The sequence below is a fragment of the Anser cygnoides genome, chromosome 8, assembly GCF_040182565.1.
Source record: "Anser cygnoides isolate HZ-2024a breed goose chromosome 8, Taihu_goose_T2T_genome, whole genome shotgun sequence".
NCBI classification, from domain to species: Eukaryota; Metazoa; Chordata; class Aves; order Anseriformes; family Anatidae; genus Anser; species Anser cygnoides.
Window position 1 is genome coordinate 28,548,792 of NC_089880.1, and position 17,040 is coordinate 28,565,831.

General features: G+C 44.2%; 1 long non-coding RNA gene across 5 annotated transcripts in view; it reads left to right on the plus strand.

Moving 5' to 3' along the window:
* Positions 1-17,040, plus strand: part of LOC106032991 (uncharacterized) — a 340,509-nt gene that overhangs the window by 26,367 nt on the left and 297,102 nt on the right. For all 5 annotated transcript variants that reach the window (XR_010833413.1, XR_010833414.1, XR_010833416.1 and 2 more), the window contains one exon: positions 10,309-10,496. This is a non-coding gene — a long non-coding RNA (uncharacterized lncRNA). The remainder of the gene's footprint in view (positions 1-10,308; positions 10,497-17,040) is intronic.

Genomic DNA, 17,040 nt, shown 5'->3' on the forward strand with positions numbered 1-17,040 from the left:
ACATGGATGAGGTGAAACCTACATATCACTACTAGAGTTTGAAGTGCTTGTTCTTTGGCCCAGAATACACAACTTTTCCTGGAAGCTAAGAATTCAGAGTGCTCTCTACGTGTTTGGTCCCATGCCTCAGCGCCAGGAGAGAGCTGCTGGTGTGCTTCCCTGAATTGATCTGAAAGTGGAAACAGGGGCAAGAGCCACAGTTTCAGTGGTGTCTTTTTGGTGGTGCCTCCTCGTCTGCATATGTTGCTCATGTTCAGTCATCCCAGACCCATCTCTTCCAGCCAGATCTCCCTGTTCTGGATGAGACTACTTGAATCAATGAATGCAATGATTTCAGTATTTCTTATTTTAGTTCTTGGACTAATGCTTAGGCCTGCCTCTGCAAGACACAGGGCAGAGACTTTTACAGAGCCCTCCTGAAAGAACTTGTACCTAGTAGATCCTAAAGCTCTAGCATGAATCAAACCATTAATTTTGATAGACAGACATTCCCAAGATTTTGTCTGCATGACCTCTGCACCTAGCTTTTTTGGCTTCCAGACACACTGAAGCTAGAAACCAAAAGGTTTTTGTAGATTTGGTTCCTTGCAGTTGCCAAGCAGTTATTTGGATGCTGCTGTATCCGGGTTTTCCTTATGCTAGCAGAACATGTTACCAGCGTGGCCTCATTCCTATCAGAAAGCATGCTTTCTGCAGCTTCTTTGTTTCTCAGCCTGCTGGTTTTATCTGTCCCCAGGAGCAAGTGTTCAGCAGAGGAAGGATTGCACAGCCAGGCCCTGATGCAGGACATCCATTTGTCTTGCTTGGAAATCCTGAGTTTTGAGGTCTGATAATTAAGTGTTTCATTAAGCCTGACGCTGCGGTGGAGCCTGGAAAAGTATGTGCTGTGCGTTAGAGCACTCTCACATGCTGGAGCGCAGGCCTCTCCGTTAGAAACAGCCACTGAGGGAGAGCTGTGGCTGCTGCATAGGGGAAAATCTTTGTCTGAAAGGATCCAGCGGGTGTCCGAGCAAGGAAGAGGTGCAGCTGACGGCAGCGTGAGTCCCGGTGACAGGCTGAGCCGTGCGCACACACTGCGCCACCTGCGGCCTCTTCCCCAGGAACCTCCTGGCAGGAGCAGAACAGGCAAGGACAGAAAAACTGTTCTGGGAGAGGAGGAGGAGGCTGAGAGGGATGTTCAGGAGGGCCAGAAAGTCCCGGGGAGCTGGAAGAGTGTCAGAAGGGAAAGGCATGGCTGGAAGAATCCCAAAGACATTAAACGTGGGAGGAGATTTTCTCTGCATCTTTAGATGAACTGGAAGGCATCTGAGTGTGGCTGGTTCCCTGTCAGCTCCTTATCACCATGTTCAGGCACCTCTCCAGAGCTGTATCAGGGAAAATAGGTTTCTCAGTGAATCACTTGCACTGAGCAGTTCTGCTGCACAGATTGTAAGTGCAAGGCACTCTGTGGTCCTGTGGTTCGATGCAGTCACACCGACCTACATGAGGCCTGCACTCAAAACCATTTTGTCCCGAGAGACACTGCCCATCATGATCAAACCAGTCTTATTTTTGAAAGAACAGAATGAGAATTGAATGGCAAACGCTTCCAATAAAGGGAGTTAAATCTTAGAAAAAGACCTCTCGTGCCCCCAGAGTGCCTCACTGCTGCCAGGCTGGGCAGTCAGTCAGGTCTGCTTTGCTTTGCCAGCCTGATTTTCACAATTGCCAGCTGGGCCTATGGGTAACGGTGAAAGCAAGAAAACCTTTGTATGACACTGAGAAGTCCCTGTTTAGGTGCCTGTGGATGGACAGAGATGTATACAGTCATACTTGGGTAACGGATATTCTGTGGCTGGAAGAAAACGGTGTAGCATTTCTTTTACACCAGTGGGAATGACCTATGGTCTCTGCTTTTCTATTCAGCCTGTTGTTTATTGCTCACAAACTATGGAAATAGCTCACATTTAAAGCGTTTGCTCATCTTAAAAACAAGACCCAATCAAAAAGAAACTCTTTGAAAGAAGTTTTCAGCAATAATTTACTTCACTATAATATGAACAAGCTTGAACTGAAACTTTTATGACCTATGACTTGTCAGATTTTTCTTCACAGACCTTACCCTTTAGCACATTTTTTCATGATAATACAAGCCAATCTGTTTATTATTTTCAATTTTAAAAAGCAAAAAAAAAATATTGCATCCTCATGAAAATTGCTTCACTGTTGGGCTGTTTGAGTGGTCAGTGTAATATATCATTGTTTGATCTGGCAGAACCATCTATTTATAAGCTAGTATGTGTCAAACTATTTTTTTGGCAAAACTGGGAAGACACCTGGTTTAGTTTAGATTCCTCGCTATGTAATTCCAAACATCGCTCAGTCCTCTTGGATTGAAAACTCAGGCTAGGGTCCAGACTTAAGAGTGCGGCTGTCATTCACAAGATGCTCAAGGGCCTCTGCTCTCAAGGTTCATGAGATCATAAATTCTTTTTTAATTTTTCTTTTTTCATCGTTCAAGTCTAGGCAGGAACACAAAATAGGGTACATATTAAATGGAAGTGAGGTGCAGCGAGTTCCGTTCATTGTTTCAGAGAGAGCTGCCTGTATTGGCCAACAGAGGTAGCAGCAATGAAGTTAATTAACGTTTGCTGACGAGATTAAGAGGAGTGGGCCACCTTTGCGGAGTTGTGATAAAACATGGGAAGATAGCACAAGATTTGGGAACAGGAATTATAAATAGCGTATCTCTGAAGTTAAGTAAGTTTAAGGGAGCTGGTTGACTTGTTGAAAGGTGCTGCTCAGTAACAGTGCAATGATGCCGCTTTACAGGGATGTCTTTTTGTTTCCTAGCTCCCTTTTGTTAGAGTTGATATACAACATACCGTACCAGTATTATATTTAACACGGTTCCCATTTTCAGTCAGCCAGATCATGCTATTTGACAAGACTCAAGATGTGTGACTTGGTTGTAAAGTTCAAGAGCTTGTATTGATGGATTCATATTTATTTCAACTATAGTCATTTACAGGTCTCATCAAGGGCATGGGGATCATCAATGTCAAGTAACTGGAATGATGAAAGCTGTAGTATGCAATACAGCGTGCATGCTCAGCACTTACATTAACTTAATAGTAAAGATGAGAAAGAAGACAAGGTGAGCAAGCGAGAAAAAGGATGAGATAGGAAAAAGAAAGGTGTAGCTCCTGATCCTACACTGTGTTCCTTGTTAAACCAGTGATGCCGGCCCTTTCCATCCAATAACATCATACCATTGCATCATTACCATGTTGAGCCTTTTGCAGGTTTTGTTTTTCCTCTGTGGTGGATCTTCTCTCTTCTAACCGGGAAGGAGCCCTTTGCAAGAAGCTGGCCAGTTGTCTAAATAGGCTCCAGCCCCTCTTGATTATTTTCTCTTCATCCTCCTGGTGAGGGAGATAGGTGGTCTGAAAAACAGAGTCCAAGTGAAATGGTTCATGCCCAGAGCAGCTAAGCAAAACTATGCTTTGAGGCCAACTTATTTTTCATAATTTATCTTGTAATGTAAGCCAATGCAGTAGTTTAAGACAAATTTATTTTAAGCTTTAAAGGGCAAAGGACCTGTATATTTAACCACAGGCTAAGTCTGACTTAAGTACACTGAAGTCAGCAATGACTGTTACCTCCGTGACCTCCTGTCTCCTACTAGGCAAAGTCCTTCTGTTACTGCTGCCTGTGTCTTGATGCTCCTCAGTAAAACAGCCTTGACAGTGCTCTGGGAAGAAGAAATGGAGCTCGATTATGAGTGAATGAGTGGTTAGTAGTGACAGCTGAAAACTTATCGACGTGGTGAGAAACCCTGCATCATCATTTCTAATGCGTTAGGAACTCAGTTATGCATGAATGAAGAGTTAGGTACCCAAAACTGGCACTGACATCAGCCGTCCTGCTGAGGGCTGTGAGAGGCTGCCAAGAGAAATGTCGAAGAGAAAAGGTTGTCTGAGATATTCCCCCTCGCATTACTTCAGGTTGCTCAGAGTACCTGCAGGCTGGATTTAACCAACCGGGGCTTCACAGCCCGAAGTGCCTGGTGCACGGTGGTGCCGAGGCGCTCCCGTGGGTAGGTTTTTTGTTAAAATACAGCCAGACAGGGTCACAGTAGTGACAGCCTTCTGTGGAGCAGACCTCAAGTTACAGCACCTGGTGAAGTTAAAGAGGTAGGCTTTAGCCCAAAGGATTTCCAATGCACCTTTTCTATTTTGTATCAGAAGATAACTTGCGATGAGGGAAGGCGACTCTCCAGCTTTCCTGCTGAAGGCGCCAGGGCCAGAGGGAGCATTACTGTAGCCACAGAAGAAGATATTCCTTGGGTTTCCCCTGGTTCCTGTTCTTCATTCCTTTATTAACTTGTTTAGTACCAACTCCAAGCTATTTAAATGAATGGGAGTTGCATGGATATGTGACAACTACCTTCATTTAGAATCGGGTAGGAATTGTGCCAGCCCAGTCCCTGATGGTTTCTGAAAAGTTAGATAGCCTAAGAATCTGGGGAAGGTGGATGAAAACATTATCAAGAGTCAGTATAGGGGCTATATTTTCTGCTTTTGTATTAGAAATTCTTCCCTGTAACTCTTGTAGCAGCAGTGGGACAGACTATCCCCCACTGCATCATTTCTTTGAGCATACATTAGGTTTGAGTTGTTACCAGTGAGAGAAAGCACAATGTAGAGAATTGGGAGCATTTCACGTTGACTGCATGGACTGAGAATTTGGTCCATGATACAATGACACATTTATTTATTTTTCTTATGTTAGCAGATGACTGGCATAAGTAGTATTTCCACAGTTTTTACATGTAATATTTAGATTTTAAAAGGTTCTATTTATGTGTGCTTAGGACAAATGTAGAGTTTAGTAGATTAACATTCCTTAATAAATGTGAACACCTCGAGCTTTTTCTTGGACCGTTACCTTCAAGTGTCCTGAAGGACTTGAATGTCCTTCAGTTTCCCAAGAGGGATGGCATTTTATTTTGGGTTTTGCCAGTTTTCAGGACTACAAGCTCTTTTATTACCTGAACCCAGAGTTTCTGAAACACCGAAACATTTAATACTGCAGGGCTTTGTGTCCAAAAAATACTAGCTTTTAAACAATGTCAGCATTTACCCAACAGTCAGGGAGCAGGGATTCCTAGTAGTAGAAATAAGATTCAAAATTCTTGCATCAGGCTTAAGATTGTCTTTTTAACCCGCAGTAAGCACTTCTCGCCTTCCTATTGTACCTACTTGCTACAACTAATGAGATCAGTCTTTTGTGTTTGTTCTTAATATCCTAGGGGTAAAGAGGATGCAGGGCACTGGAATGTCTGTTTTGTCTTCCACATGTAACAAGGAGCCTGAACACGGGATCCTTGCTGCTCTTGAAGTTCTGGCAATGAATGCTACCTCCAGTTCTGTACATGTCATGGCAAAAAGGATGGCCTATTCCAGTGGTAGAGGCATAGATTTGTTTTACGGGTGTGTTGCACACAACAACACAAGCTAGTAGATTCTGCTTCTTATTTGGTGGTAATCTTCATCAATAGCAGCTAAATCATTTACAGAAGAAAAATAAATAGGAAGAAAAATTCACATTTATATTCCAGCTGTGTAAAGGGATCTTTGGGTTTTCCCCCATCCTCTCCTCCCAGAGCTTGTCAGCAGTAGGAATTCATACTAATAAAAGCCAGACTTATTTCCAATGCAGGTGTTTCTAGAGTGATTGTAATCTTTCTGATTAACTGCATCTGTAAGAGATCTCATCACGACAAGCAGGGTAGAAGTTAGGAAAGAAGGTGCTCCTAAAGCAGTGAACTGGCAATTAATATTACAGGCTCTGAGCCTCATGGGATTGCAGGGGGAGTTTGGAAATGCAGCAAAGACGGGTCTGAAGATGTCATTACGCCACCAAGATCTTAGAACCCCACAGCAGGGTAATGGACTGGCGAGGGCAAAAGAGCCTGATGCGATTAGGTAGTGCTGAAATCCAGCTTTTGGAGATTAAGCTGCATGCCTGAGATTAGGGGTCCTTATCAAACTCCGAGCCCCAACAGACTGCCCAAAGTCATCTGCCCTAAGCCATTAAGGAAATGGCTGCAGAAAAGTAAAGTGCTGATCTTGTAAAAATACCATTTTACTGCTTGTGAAAGTTGCTAGGACTTGGAGACCGGGGTCTTGTTTCCTCACGCAGAGCAGCAACATAAGGTTTGGTACATCGCAAACTGCGTGGCCTCACCCTGTATTTGGCACAACAACATTTAATTGAGATGGAAATTGATTAACAGATACTAATCAAGGCCACATTTCCTTCTAGCTTCTACGCTGGGGCATGTGAAACATTTGCAGATGGTTGTAATTCCTAGCTGAAATTCTAGGGAGAGCAGGATTTATTTACACATGTAAAATGGCTTTCTGGCTGCAGTCTGAGTAGCGTTGTCACAAAAAGGTGACACTGGGAGAGGTGGAGAGGACCTCAGCTTCTTGATGGTCAGACTACCCCCTTCTGCTCACCCTTGATGCTGCTGGCAGATCTTGCATCTTATTTCAGGTCTTACATCTTTTTTCAGATCTTGCATCTGTTATTAGATCTTGCATCTTATTTCAGATCTTGCTTGGTCACCTGGGACAGAGATCCCTTTCCCTTAATGCTCATCGCTAATCAGAGCCCTCCAGTCGTAACAAGATAGGGCCCTTACAGCAGCCTTTTGGGGTGAGAAGTTACCTCCATGCAGTCGGAAGCAAAACTAGGTGTTTATCCAGGACATTTATGAGGATTTGAACCCTTGAGTGCCAGTCTCAAAGCCGATCCTTGGGATGATCTGTCCTGCATCCTGCTTTGTCGTGTGGGTCCAGCTGACATGCGAATGTGTGGCACAAACAATTCACCCCCCCTTCTCAACTAGTACCATGATAGTCCTCTGGTTTTTGCATCATTACTTGTAGGGAGACAAATGGAAGGAATCCTCCAGTGTCATACATCCGTGACCTAAAGTCAAAAGGCTGTCTAAGTTGTTATTGGAGGAGATCCAGTTGTAGAAAGAAAAATTCTTGCCAAATCAGCCAGGGAAAGTTGACTGAAATATGTTTGAACAGACAAATTGTTCAGTCATCTATGCAGCTGCCTCAATAGAGGAAACTGTTATTCCTGGGTAATTTGAAGCAACTATGTGTGTATGTGTATAAATATATGTATCGAGCAGTCTTCCTAGTTGTCACCATTTCTCTCAGAAGGAAGTCTGAAATCCAAGGGTAGTGGAGAGGGAACTCCAAACTACAGATTCAGCGCCCTCCTTGCCCCCAGGATAATCTCTTGTTCCTGCATTGGAGTCCCTGGCTCTGGATATTGCTGAGCCCTTGTTCTGTGCAGTGGGAGGCGGCACTTCTCATGCTCTGACCGTCTGCCCCCGTTCTGTCCTGCCTTAGCGAGCCACACCAGATTTCCTTTCCCTCACCACGTTCCACGAAGAGCGGAGAGCCATTTGGTGTAGCGTACCTGGTTGCGAAATCCACAGATGGGATTTCATCAACAGCTAAACATCGCCGCAGAACCATGGTATGTACTTGTTAGCAAAAACATTTCAAGTGCCCCGTTCTGCATTCATTTGCATTCTGGGACTTGGCAGCGGCACTGCAGTTTGTATTTGTTTTGGGACGGCACGAGAAGAAAATCTGTTCCCGTCAAAGCACTCACCCGTCCCTGCCACCTGTCTCTGGTGGGATAACAGGACACAGCTGCTCAGGATCCGGCCCTCCCGGCAGTACCTGAAGGGTTAAACCGAGTCCCAAGCACTTGTTCTTCCAACATACCCTGCACTCCTCACCCTCCGGGATTTATGGTCATCTAGTCGCATGTTAAAAAGATTATTGGAAAAATATGTAAATGGAAGTTAATAAGTGTAGCAGAGTGGTGTAAAAGCAGACTTATTAGCAACAGGATCCAAGGCTCTGCATATGCTACGTTTCTGTTGCTGGAATTATCATCAAAGAGCTTTCCAAGGCTGCAAGGCCCAGCTGGATTTTACATCTTTGTGCACCAGCCCTGAGCCAAAGCTGGATTTGCAGGTGAAGCAGACACCGCAGCATGGATGGAGGTGCCTGGGCTGTGTGTCTGTCCCTCACCCAGGCTGCGGTGCTGCCTCCTGGGACAAGCAGAGAAAGGTGGTTTTGGGGAGAGCTTTGCCTCAGTCTTCTACCTTTGGTTTAGCAAAAAATAAAAATAAGGGGGAATTTAACAAGGCTTTGTCCTTTAGGTTGAGAATACACATCGCAGCCCTTCCCTTTCCAGGCCCGTTGGAGCATTTTCCCTCTGGAGGCTGTACATCTTTTTGCCAGCAGCCCACAGGGCAGCGTTGTAACCTTGTTCTTTTCTCCCGTTGCTGGCAAAGAAGTTTGAGATGTAAATCACCAAACAGCAGTGCTGCAAGACTTGTCTGCTTTCAGCACCTGCGTGGCTTATGGCTAGGGTTCCCATGGCAGCTGGTCTGGGCAGCAGGACCCCAAGAGGAAAGAGCAGAACACGGTTTTCCCCAGGCTGTCTGCTTTCCTGAGAGCAATGCTGATGGGGAGATGGCACACACCTGGAGCCCAGGAGGAGAACCAGAGCCACATCTGTGGGTGTCCACGAGCTCTCGGGGAAAGGGACTGCAACAAATTTGGACTGCGAAATTTGGGAGTATTACTTAAGCATCAGTTAGGTATACGTGCCTATTGCTGAGCGTGGCCTGCAGAGCTTCCGTGTAATCCCCTAGCACAGAGGCTGTCAGGGTGTCAGGCTGGATCCCACTTTGTGGCCTAGAGGTGCAGCCAGGGTCTCCATTAAATTCATCTGTAATGACATCCCCGCTCTGATTGCACAGCCAACACCGACCCCTTTTGCACCACAAACGGAGCTTTCGGGGCTGCTGCAGGGGTCAGCCCAGCGCACGGAGAGCTGTGCAGAGAAAACCCCGGCGCTGCCAGCGGGCCCCGTGCCCAGCTCCACGCTGTGCATGCGTGGGCCAGCGATTCTGCCGGGCGCTTTCATCCGCTGGATTGGGAACCAGATGGACCTATTCAAGTCACCTTAAATCTGGTCTTTGGAAACCTGAGACTGAGAAAGCCCTTAAAAAAAAAAAAAAAAAAGCCCTCAAACAATAACAACAAAACCAGCATGTGACTGAAAGCTGGAATGAGGCACTGCCAGGATTTCTCTTGGCAACCTGTCATTCTAAGAATCTGCTTCTTGCCGCACTTGTGCGAGGCACATTATTGAACATTTCCTGACTATTTGCCCAGGATGCTATAAATGCTGTCCAAATAGCAGGGTCTTGCCTGCCGCTTTGATACATCTGGCTAAATTGCATTAAGCAGCACGCCAGAGGCTGACGGAGTCCCCACAGGACGTGCTCCGTCTGTCAGACTCTCCAAAGAGCCCGGGTGATGAATGATAGCGCTAACATTAAACAGCTTGCCTGTGATGTTTTTCAAGTGTCCCTCCCCAACAGCTCGCCTGCTGCCCTGTCTTCCAGGAGATAACCCAGCACAACAGAATATTACCTCATTAAGAAAGCTAGCTCTAATTAAAACCAGGCAGGGCATCACCTCCCTTATATTAGCTCGAGGGGTCCACCCTGCCATTTAAATTCCTCTTTAGAAGATTAATGTCCACGCACGTTGAGGAGAGTGACGTTCTTGGAAGCAGTCAGTTCAGAGCACATACTAGACGTGGTGAAAACGGGCATCAACAACGAAAATTGCAATCGCACGTTCTTCCGCTGTTCGTGCCATATTCTGGAAGTCGCGTGTGCGCACGTGTGTCTGTGTGGTTGGGGGGTGCCATACAGATACTGGCTTAGAAGAAACAGAGGAACATGATTTAGCCCAAGCCTCATATTAATACTACAGAGGCATATTGTTTAGGCACAAGATCTGTATGGCCACAACATGCCTGTCTGTACTCAGAGAAACAGGACACCAGCTGAGGAATATCAAGAACAATTCACAGGACACCCATGGCAGAGCCTTCTACAAACATGCTGTCAAATTAACTCCTCTGTTCCTCCCATTACTCCAAGTTTCAGAGTAAAGAACGACCGGGTAAGAGATGGATTTTGCTGGCCCCCGAATGGATGGAGAGGAAAGGGGAAAATGAATCATATCCTTGAACTCACAGCTCAGTTTTTGTGGCACTCAGGTTTTTCTTCCCTGATGACTCTCTGGTTTATTTTAAACCAAAGGTTTTAAGTTCAAAAATGACTTAATATGGAATAATTTGAAGCAAGCCAGTAGCCTCACTTAAGTCACTTACTATTTATTTTGCCTTTTATTTCTACAGAATATTTGGTGGAGAGCACTGCCATGATTTGTACAGAATTCCCATCGCAGGGGTGGCTTGACACAGCAGAAGCACTTTTAACTTCGGGATATTGCTGCCACCACCTGACTGCCAAATCTAAGGCCCCCAGGTGATGACCACTGCCCGGGACACAGGCTTCAGGGGTCTCATTCCACGCTGCTCCTCAGGTATGCCAACACAAATAGTTACATTTTCTATTTTCTGCTTCACGTGGCTCAGTTCCTTCAGCTGGTTTGTCACCCTGACACCTCCTGCAGTGGTACTGGGCTAAGTCTGGTGGGTGAAATAATGAAAATGAAAAAAAAAATGAAGCCACAATAAGTGTAGCCTGCACGTGATTTGTAGGACACTGCTTTAAGCAGGACAATAGAAGAATAACTTTCCAACGGTCTTGGCTGTTCACCTCTAACCTCAGAGCACGAAAGCTCACTGCTTTTCCTTTCAGAGGCCCCAGAACCAGCCTGTGTTTCTGATGGTCCACCTAGGAGCCCTGTGTTTGGATGGTGTGTTCAGTTCATATTAAATTGGTCAGCAGCCAAGCTATAAGAGTACCTACGGAGTCGCATTTCTTTCAGAGAGCCCAGAGGTCCAGCAGCATTACAGTTATATTCAATATGTGTACAGCTGACAATAGCCTGTTTTAAGAATACGTACTAACCTTATCAGGTGCTGCTTGCTACACTGAATAAGAGTTTCCCAGTTATTCAAATTACAATTGTCATAAGTTATGATGATTTGTGTACTAAACAGCTTTAATTGTTCACTGATAAGATGATCCCTGAAGCCGTGAAAAGCATGTTTAGCAGCCCACTATACTGGAGAACCTTTATAGCACAAAAGATGCATTTTCAGTTTTCAAGCATCAGATAAACAGTCAAATGCAGCTGTCTCTGGATCAGTAGGCTGAAGAGTTTTGTTTGGGGAAGGGAGGCATCACAGGAGAAAAAATACAATTAAGTTATCTATGGGTACAGCCTAGGTTTAGATTTAGAGTTGCCAGTGCTCCATTTCAGTGCAGACTCTTACTGAACCACCTTTCATAATCTTTTCCCATCTTAGACATCCTGTGAAGCAACTCCTCCAGGAACTAAGCTGGGCTTAGACTGTGACCTGAAGAAATGGCTGTCTAAAATCCAAATAGCATGGGCAATAATTTGAGGTCATAGTGGCAATGTTTTGTGAAGAGTGCTGAACAAAAAGAAATATGCTTGGTCAGGGTGGGGTTACATTGCTGCTTAATTAGTGGGTCTCTTGGCCAAAATGTCTAGTATAATTTTAAGCTTCTTCACACATTTAGTGGAAACAGGTATCCTGAAAGAAGGCTACTGATCTGCTGTGCATGTCTATTCCCTAGCAAGAGTTTGGCCCTGAAACTGAGCAAGGGAATTGAGATTTAAAACTGAAACACTAGACTTAATGCTCACCTTAATGTGCACATAGGGACATAAGAATAGATTCAAGGGGAAGAGCCAGTTTGGAACCTCGCCCAAATCTTTGTCCCCAGTGTCAAGATTCAAGAATGATCAAGTGCAACCAAAAAATAAAAAAAAGGTTTCTTATTTCTGTGCTCTCCATTTCCTGGTCCCTCATTCAAAGTGAGATTGTCAAGGATTGTCAAGTACTCCAAGCACATCTGTTTTCTTGCAAGACCTGAAGTATCAGGAACATCTGGAAGTGCATCAAGAAATCCTGTTATCAGGACATCATCAGTCTAGTTATAGAAGGTCACCTGAAGAGGGCAGGGAGCCTTAACAAAGCTGGCAGACTTTTGAGGTACTTCTGTCAGTAGTTACAGGACATTATCACTGGGCTCTCAGTGCCGTAACTGACCTTACAGCCCCAAGTGGACTCCTACACCTCCATTTATGGTGGTGTTTGGACTTGCAGACAAACTGCTTTTTTCCCATTCTTCCTGTTGTGATTATGATCCAGAACTCTTCATGATGCTTTAAGATGTTACAGGTTTAAAAAACAAAACTAACCCAGGCAATAAATAACTTTTTCAGTTTTTCTTTGAATAATCTGCAATAGTCATAAAAATCAAGAGGAAATCATAAAATCCAATATTCACACATGCTAATAACAAAGTGGAAATGGCTTTTTAAAACTCCCAACCTCAGTCTGTGTTGCATCCTGCTTGCTAATTCCTTGAAGGATCCCTTAAGGGATATAAGTGGCAAAAGCTCTGGTAGAGCAAACTGCAGCATAAACTTCTCTACTTCAGTGGTAAAATCCACACTTCATCCAACACTGACTAATGCCATAGTCTCATCCTCACCTGCATACAAGGAGAGGACTACAAATTAAACTGTTTCCAGCAATGGAAATTGCTGAATGAAAGGACGGAACTTGCTGATTTTAACACTGTGTTCACGTAGATCAATTGATCTTGCACTACAACTATCATAACTTACACGTCTGTCCCTCAGAAATAGGTGCATCTAGTTTCCAAATTAATCTTGGATTACTAATAAACTGTAGCTCTCCTCTTCCATTCTGCCCATCATAACCTTCTTAGCCACGATATGGCTGGCAATTCTTAAAACATCCTACCTTCTTCCTTCCTAGAACTAGGTCGTCTTCCACCATTCAACTGTTTTTCCTGTCAAAATTTGAAAAAAAACTTTTGATCAAGACATTGTTTCTTCATTGCTTCATCAATTCCTCTAGTAGATAAGGTCTTTTTTCCCCCCCCTCAGAACCTCAGGAGAGCACCAAAGGACATTCCTTCAAGGTACCGTTTTCCAAGCTGATTGCTTGCAGCTCTGCTTAGTTACAGAGCACTTAAAGCATATGAAGACTGTAACTCCTTAATTTCTTACTCTCTTTAGATCTAGTGTAATGGATTGGATCATTCAACTGTTCTCCCCTCAAGGAAAGCTGCTACATGGCTCTGCACATACTGCAAAAATGAAGGTTGTAGACTCTTTTACAGTTAACCCAGACCTTACTTTCCTTCTGAGATGACTGTGCAGCAGAATTGACCCCATAAACTGCCTCAATACCATACAATACAATGGATTTGCAATTTCAGAAGGGCTGTAACAGCCACAGCTCAGGAATACCTTACCTACAGACTACCTTCCTGTTGAAGTTCACATTACAGGAGCATCTTATTGCAGCAGTCTCCAAGAAGCTATCGTAGTATGTTAGCATGTCCTTGTTTTGCACAAGGTGGTGTGATGAGAAGTAGAAGTAAGGATGAAACAAAGCAAACGTTGGCTGACAGATGTTTTCTGACAGCAGGACATGGATGATGCACCGTTCTACAAAGAGAAGTCTAGCAAGTCATGGCAGGTGGTAGGTCATCTTATACAGATCTGTCCTGACAAATGCAAATGTTGGGCACATCTGACTTTCTAATGTAGTAGGAGACAGTGTTTTTCTAGCTCTAGTTACTTCACTCTTCAAGGTAATTAGTTTCAGCTGAAAACAGCTACAATCCCTCATGCTGACCTCTTGGCAGACCAAGCAAACACCTGCACTAACCAGTCAGGGTCTTTTTTTTAAAAAAAAAAAAGTTCCCAGTAATACATTAGGCTATTATCAAGATCCAGACTTGTAGGAAAGCTGTATTAGCAAGACCTCCAGAAGTCCTGTTTCTCTGTAAACGAGTAACATCTCACCTGAGCCTCTGACACCAGGGCAGTGCCTGTCACACATATGCACAAGGAGGCATATGAACACCCCGCCTTGACCTGCATGAAGATACCTCCATTACATCATGACACACAAGCTCCGGTCATTCTCCATTACACTAATGCAGAAACTGCTCCACCCCACTTAATAAAGCTTGCTTGAATGTAGCCAGATATTTGTGTTAACTTATGCTGCAAGCTGAGGCCTTTAAATAACATGAGACTTGCAAACAGAGCTGAACGGAGAATGTTTCTCTCATTCCCTGAAAACTGGGAATCTCAAGCATTTTCCCTGCTGAGAGTCATTACAAAACCAGAAACAGCTCACAATAGGCTAAACTTATTCCCCTGGGATGTGGTAAAGCCCATCTTCCACCCTGGCCAGGCCTCATTTAAGATATTCTGACTTGTCTTGGCATTAAGGAATAGACACATTTCTGTGGAGTTTTAACTAAGACATTTTCCAGCAGAAGACATGTCAAAATGTTCCTAATGAGACCTTACAATAGAGTCAATCAGTCATATCGTTTGGGAGGTTCAATGGTTAATTCCAGCTTCCAGTTCTGTTGCAGGCCAGATTTGACACAGCTGGGACTGGTTAAATAAGAAACTTGAGGCTTAGGATGACACTGTTGCAGGCCCAAACATTAGCCAGGGCTAATGACAACAGATTTCTCTCCTCTCAGTACCAAAGGTGACAAGGAAAGTAGTCAGGGATGTGTCTTGCTCATTTGCAAATCCAGGACGTTGCAGGCTGTACTGCACAAATCCCCTTGCACAGACAGCCACGATCTCTATGTACAGTGAATAAACAGGGCAGGCTCTTGACCTCAGTTTCTCCCCAATGCTTAGACAGCCTGTTTTAACAGTAACCTTCCAATTCCCACAATCCCCCTCCAAAAGGAAAAGGACTCTTAATTCCCCACAAGTTTCCAGAACATAAACACAACACTAACCTTCAGATAGAAGAATTTATTTGCTTAAGAAAGGTTTTCCAGAGAACGAACTAGTTCCTGACTGTAGAATTAGAGTTTAGCCATATAAACTCACTTTGGGGTCTGTAGTACAGGATATGAACATGAATGAAACATTAAAAATATGAGTTGAGAATAAAAGCTCTCCCTAAATCTCCCTTATTGTATAAGCTGCTATGAATTAAAGCCCTTTCAGGCTGATTTTTAGTCATCAACATAATTATTTAGGAACATTTTCCAGACCAATGTTTTTTACAAGGATTTTAACAACCTGCAAATCAGGAAACTGTAAATCAGAGAAATGAACTGAAATCAGCAATCACAAGGCAGGAGGCCCCTGGCTTGGACTGTGACAGCATGCCGTGAGTAGCGGCAGCTCTAGCTTGCGAACGCTGGGAACTGTTGCTGGAGATAGGTCTGAGCTAAAAGCCACTGGAGCCGGGGACTCAACAAGGCTAAAAGGGTTCAGCTCCAGTGCTGTGAGCTGGAACACTCTTAAATCCTGTTCTCACTGTGAAAGATGGGACACAGCAACAACCTGGCTTTGGATTCTCTCTTCTCTCCAAGCAGGACAAACCTAGAACCAAAAGCCCTTTGCAAGGATCTTCTTCCTTTCCCCAGAATTAATCAGTTCTGCTTTCATATGCCCAACTTGAGGTGATAGGGTTTTGAGCCTTAGGAACAGCAAAGCTTAAGTCTAGTGCCAAAAAAAGATGCTTTCTAGAGGTGCACTCCATCACCTGCATGGATCAGCCACACGTTAAAGCAGAACACAGAGCCCTCTTTCACGGTGTAAGTATGGCCTCAGTTTCTCTGGAAAGTTTTTTTTTTTTTTTTAGCCCACTGAGGCAGTTTATTCACAAGTATTCAACACCTTTAATTCAGTCTTTGTAAATACAGTTGAGAGGCAGCCCTTGGATTCAGTGGCCAGCAATCTGTTTGAAAGGCAGATGTCTAATCTTTGATAAAGGATTCGTGTGCCAGAATCCAAAATCCATCCTGTCCCACTCTTATGACATGGAAGAAAAGTGAAACCAGTGAAGTCCCTGCTCTGTTCTGCCTGGGAATGAAGTGTTATGGTGAATGGCTTTCCTAGGAGCAAGTGCCAGCATGTACAAGTTTAAAGGTGAAATCTTTCATCTGGCTACGAGAGGCTGAGAGACCGCATTACAGGCCTCTGTAATGTCCTGCCATTGAGAACATGGTCATTTTTGCTGACTAAAAGATGCCACAGCTCTCAGATCTCTACTCCAAGATATTCAATACTTCTGACAACCGAAGCATGGATATTCAAAGCCATTTGTACAGATGCCCGGGTTCCTGAAAGTCAGGGCCGTGTACCTCGAAGCATACTACTGTCATCTTCTTAGATCCTGTCTGCAGCTTTCTGGGCTTTAGTTTCATCATCTGCAGAGAAACTAGGGTCTGCTTTGCCAAGCCTGAGAGGTGGTTTTGTGCAAGGAGTTGCACTGCCGAGGTGACTTAGAGCTTCAGAAAGTGGGACACGCTGTGCCTAGAGAAATGCACTAGGATTTGCTACAGGTATTTTAGCTAACAAGGAAAGAAGCAGTGTGCCTACATGAACGCAAAGAGTTTGCTAGAGCAGGACAAGCAAGGAAACCACAGACCTCTTCAATAGTGCAAGATAATAGAGAACTCTCAGTCTTTTTGCTGAAAGAAAAGGTGTCTGCAGTTACAGGACCTCCCCTGGGCTGGACTTCCAACCTTTCCTATGAGACAGAAACTAGCCGTGAGTCCAAAAGCATTAAGGAAATATAAAGTTTTATGGTGAGATGTATAGGTCTAGCAAGATTTGAGATTGCTTTTTCACAAGCTCACAGCCCTCAAGTGTCACAAATACAACACAGAGCTCGTCCTGTGAGAAGAAAGGGAAACCATATTAAGTCTCAGGCGTAGTCTTCGATCCCGCAAGCATAGGGATTCATTCCCATGGTGGCCTATCTGAACATAGTTATCTAGTAGTTCAGCAGCTGTTGTTCACTACACTCTTACCAGGACAACCTACTGCAAAGCTTAATTTATTTGAAAAGTTTTCATACATATATGGTACAACTTTAAAAAAGCTTAAGCAAAAGTAA